This window comes from Tupaia chinensis, unplaced genomic scaffold (genome assembly GCF_000334495.1).
Source record: "Tupaia chinensis unplaced genomic scaffold, TupChi_1.0 Scaffold144899_1, whole genome shotgun sequence".
NCBI classification, from domain to species: domain Eukaryota; kingdom Metazoa; phylum Chordata; class Mammalia; order Scandentia; family Tupaiidae; genus Tupaia; species Tupaia belangeri.
In genome coordinates, this window is record NW_006204759.1 from 2,896,004 (window position 1) to 2,901,275 (window position 5,272).

Here is a 5,272-nt window from a genome sequence, read left to right on the forward strand (position 1 = left end):
GGGAGCAATCACAGGCGGGATGGAATCACGTGAAACAACTACAGATTTCGTACTTGGGAAGGCTACCTCCCCAGGGACATGAAGAGGCGTCTGACAGCTCAGTGACTGCACTTGCTCGCATGACGAAATGTTTGTAGTTATCCTTTTAGTGATCATTATGCATCAGGTTGTAAATGTTTTGTGGGAATACATTGATTTAATCTTCAGAGCAATATCACCATCTTGGTACTATGGTTCTACCCATATTCCAGATAATGAAACAGAGGCATGGGGAAGTAACAGCTAGTAAGTGACAGTGCCCACAGCCATTATGCACACTGCCTCTCAGAGAAATGTACGCCAAATGGGAGACCTTTCTATCTTTTCAAAGAGGAAGAGGGTAGCACCCACTAAGCATAAACAAGTGGACTTAGCGTCAGTCCTGGTCAAATTTCAGTCCTTTTTTTTTTTTTTTTGAAGTATTTATTTGGGGCTAGTAGGTGGTGTGGTGGTTAAGGGCACTGAACTCCCACATGGCCAACTGCGGTTCGAGTCCCACACCTGGCGGTTTGCTTTCTTACTTTCTCTCTCTTCCTCTCACTCTCTGTCCCTCTCTTGTCAAATAAAATAAAATAATTCTTTAAAAATATTTATTTAATTTTTACTTATCATTATTATCTTTTTAAAAATAATTATTTTATTTATTTATTTTAATTTGACTAGAGAGGGGCAGAGTGAGAGAGAGAGAGACAGAAAACAAGCTGCCAGGTCCAGGACTTGAACCATGGTTGGCCATATGGGAGTCCAGTGCCCTCAACCACCAAGCCACCTGCCAGCCCCTCATTACTATCTTTTAATTTGCTATAGGACACGAGTGCTCACCAGAAAGAGAGAGAGAGAGAGAGAGAGAGAGAGAGAGAGAGAAAAAAAAGAGAGAGAGCGCGACTTGAACAGTGACTTAACCACCACGCCACCTGCTGGTCCTCAAATTTAAGTCTTAATGTTTTTTTCCCATTGGCTAGACAGACGCTGGGGGAGGAGGGTAGGTGAGAAAGCACCTCATGGGGGAGATGGCCATGCCTCAGTCCCTTCACTTCTTTCTCTTTCTTTCTTTTTTTAATGGAGGAATTATTTTATTCTTTTTTATTTTGTTGCAAAGCTGTTTTTTCAACTGTATAAAATAGCATCAGCAAATGTAGTATATCACAGAACTAAAATAGCACTTTTCTTCAACACTATACAACTAACGAAAACTTTTCTCCACTTCCAGATATTTCCAATAAAGAGAAAATGAAGCATTCTGACCCAAATCCAGGGATGGTTATAAGTAAGATAACAGTGTTATGTAAGGCTTAGAATAACAGTGCTATCACTAATTACATAATTTTTATAACTAGTTTTAACCACAGATAATTTCATGAATTCTGAATACTTGAGCCTAGACTAAGAATTGTAGAATATTGAGAAAAAGATACATTTTGTGTTTATTAAAAATATGATCATTAGAAAGTTAAGGGGTATTTCTTTCCAGTAGTGATGTTCAGAGTAGTTTCTTTTTCCACTGCTATTGGTAAAAGTTGCAAAAAAAATTTTTTTTTTGGAGAGGTTTTCGCTACAGGGCGCGTGCACTCGCCAGACAGAGAGAGACATAGAGACAGAAAGCGAGAAATCACCCCCCAGAGGGGATGGTCACACCGCAATCCCTTCTCCTCCATTCTCCTCTCGGGATCTTGGGCACGCACGCACACGCGCCCGGCGTGAGTTTTAAGCCACTGGGTCCGGGACACAAACCACGGTCGACTACGTGGGAGTCCAGCGACATAGCCATTATGCTAACTGGACAACTATGCCAGTTGCAATTTTAAGTCTTCTATCAACCACTAATTTAAGACAACTATGCCTGGATTAAGTTGTTTTACACTACTTTATTTAAGGGTTCTACTTTTACTCTTTTTTTTTTGGAGAGGTTTTCGCTACAGGGCGCGTGCACGCGCCAGACAGAGAGAGACATAGAGACAGAAAGCGAGAAATCACCCCCCAGAGGGGATGGTCACACCGCAATCCCTTCTCCTCCATTCTCCTCTCGGGATCTTGGGCACGCACGCACACGCGCCCGGCGTGAGTTTTAAGCCACTGGGTCCGGGACACAAACCACGGTCGACTACGTGGGAGTCCAGCGACATAGCCATTACACTAACTGCTGGTTCTGGGTTCTACTTTTACTCTTCAGTAGACTTTACGTATTTCTCTTACACTTATTCACTCATTGGCCCATCTAGTTCTGAAGGGTTATTCAGTGTCACCTTGATCAGCCAATCATCTTCATGACAAGATTGTTGACAAGTCCTGGGTTTTCTGCAAGAGTTTCATTGATTTCAGTGACTTCTGCTGACAGGAGAATAGAGGTCACGAGTGGCTTTCACACTTTCCAAAGCACTAGACTCACCTTGTTTGTTCAGTTTTGTCCTGACTTCAGGCAGACTACAATAAACATCTCCCAAGCTTCCTGTGCAAAATTGCTGATTCCCACTGTTTCCGTACCATTTTCTGTTGATATCCATTCATGTTTCTCTGTGAATTTACGCACTGACAGCAGAGCCTGTCCTGTGCACAGTGTCCAGATGGTGCACACCCTCAGCTGCCAGGGCCGCGCAGGGCAGGGCACAACAGGCATGGAGGCTGTGCGCAGGCTGCAGGCCAGGGCCTGCATGCTCCACGTGCTTGCAGCATCATGTTTGCAGGGATGTCGAGGGTCCTGGTACTGTTCTGGGTCACTCCAAGGGCTGGTCCCTTCGTTTCTATTCTCTTGAATTTTGGGGCATGCATGCATGTATGTGTTCCTGGAGTTTTTTTTTTTTTTTTTTTTCCTTCCCTTTTTTTGCTAAAGGGTGTGAGAGTTCATCAGAGAGAGAAAGAGAAAGAGGAAAAGTGAGAAATCATCCACTTGAGGGATGGCCACGCTGAAATCCCATCTCTTCTTAGGATTTTGGGCGTACACACACATGAACCCAGTGTGATTTTCAAGCTGCTGTGTCTGACTGGAACTGTAGTCAGTCACATGGGAGTCTAGTGCCTTAACCACTATGCCACCTGCTGTTTCCCTGATTTTTTTAAAAAATTATTTATTATTATTATTTTGCTATATGGCACATGTGAGAGAGAGAGAGAGAGAGAGAGAGAGAACGAGCAAGCTGACAGGTCCAGGACTTGAACTGCCGTTAGTCATGTAGAAGTCCAGTGCCTTAATCACCATGTCACCTGCCTCCCCCCACCACTAGTTTTTTCTTTAAAAAATTTTTTTTAGAAATTTTTGCTGTAGGGCATGTGTGCTCACCAGAGACACAAAAAGAGATGGACACAAAGTGCAAAATCACCCCCTGGGAGGGTGGCCATGCAGCAATTCCTTTTCCTCCAGTCTCCTCCTGGGATCTTGAGGGCACACACACACACACACACACGTGTGCACCCGCGCGCCTCGGATGAATTTCAGGCTACCAGGTTCAGGACTCAAACTGTAGTCAGCCTTGTGGGAGTCCAGCAGCATAATGCCCTCCTCCCTCGTTAGTTTTTTAGACCAGAAAGTAGATTGGGGGTGGTGGAGTAGGAGACAGTGGTTTTCAGGTTTTGATGAGAGTCTCTTCCTGTCAGTGCCTTGCAGGTGACACGGGGACTATGGGCTGGGAAATGGCACAGCTCAGGAGGCCGATGCGTGGGCTGCCGTGGCTGAGTTCTGCTCAACGTGTTTCTCAGTGACTTGGTGAGGAATGATGCAGATAGCAGGCTGGTGCTGCTGCTGATGGCAGGGACCTGGGTACCATCCCAGCAGGTGAACTGGCAGAGTTGGGACCCAAAGTGTCCTGGAAGCTGGATTCCAGATTCAAGTCTAGCAGATACCGTGTAGGAGGGATAAAGGAGAGATCCACTTTGACCTCTAATCCTGTGTACACCTGGGCAGTTGGGGAGGGAATCAGAGCTGGCTCAGGAGTTCCTATTGAGTCCTAGCTTGGCCCCATGCTTTAGATTTGCCAAAGAGAATGTCTGCATCTTGGTGTTGCGAGAACTCAGGCAGAGTCCAGAGCAAGGGAGGGAAGGTCCTGCTGTTCTGTCCAGGCTCCATGAGGAATGTCCCCCTGTTTGTTTATTTGGTGGACAGCGATTCAGCTCCTTTCAAGGCGTTGAGCTAGATGTCACCCTTGAATAGTTCTAAAGTTTGTAGTTCTGGGTGATGGACCAGGCTGCTGAGGGGACTCTGGGTTGGCCATCCATGCTGTCCTCTGTCCCTTCCACAACTACCTGTTTGACCTTGCTCTGGGTCAGGCTCTGGGGTTATGTGGTCCTCAGGGCAGACGAGGATACTGCCTCCAAGGCACACACATCTTAGTGGGACAGACGGATGACAAAGAGGTACATACAGAGACAAGAGAATTTCCCAAGATGACCGAAGGGATAAACCAAGACAGGACATGGAGTTAACAAGTGGCCAGTGCGTTCGTGGGGACTTTAGAAGAGGCGGGAGGCCTCTCTAAGAAAGTGACATTTGAGCTGGACACAAGGGGATGGGCATATGGAGAAGCTGTTGGTGAGGGGTGTTGCATGGAAGGGCTTGGACACAGGACCAGGGGTGGAAGAGTATTCTGCAGCAGGGACAGCAAGGGCAGAGCCCTAGGTCTGTTCCTGAAGCAGAAAACCGTTATGGCCAGAGCAGAGAGAAGCTGCGACCAACGTGTAGAGGCCAGGGAGATTTCAGTGCCATTAAAGGAAGAGCTCTTCAGCACTTAGACTTGCTGACGATGGCTGGGGTGCCCCGAGGGAGTGAGCTTGCTATCACTGGAGGTATCCACGGTGCAGGCAGAGCGCTCTCCGTGAGGTTACTGAGGAAGTCACTCAAGCTTCCCAAAGGCCCGGCTGGAAGACCCTTGACTCCTTCCGTCCTAGGGTTGGAGCATCCTTGGTTTGGCAGAAGCTCCAGGTTGTGGAGTGAAGGAATGAAAACCGCAGGCTGCCAGGTCCAAGGCAGGGGCTAGTTTCAGGGCCCTCGGCAGCCCCGAGGGCCCCGCTTCCAAGACCCGGTCTTTCTGTACCCTGACCCGCGTCCCCCCCCAGGGAAGAGCTCGAGAGAGCCTGGGGTGTCTTCCTCCAAACGCCAGGAATCCTTGACTCTCCGCACTTCCGTTCCCACCGCCCTGGGCCCTTCCTGCAGGAACCTCTGTGGGCAGGTGGGCTGCTCGCTCCTCTCCCCTGGGTCCTCGGGCGCGCCTGCCCCGCCCCGCGCCTTTGTTCCGGAGGAGCCGAC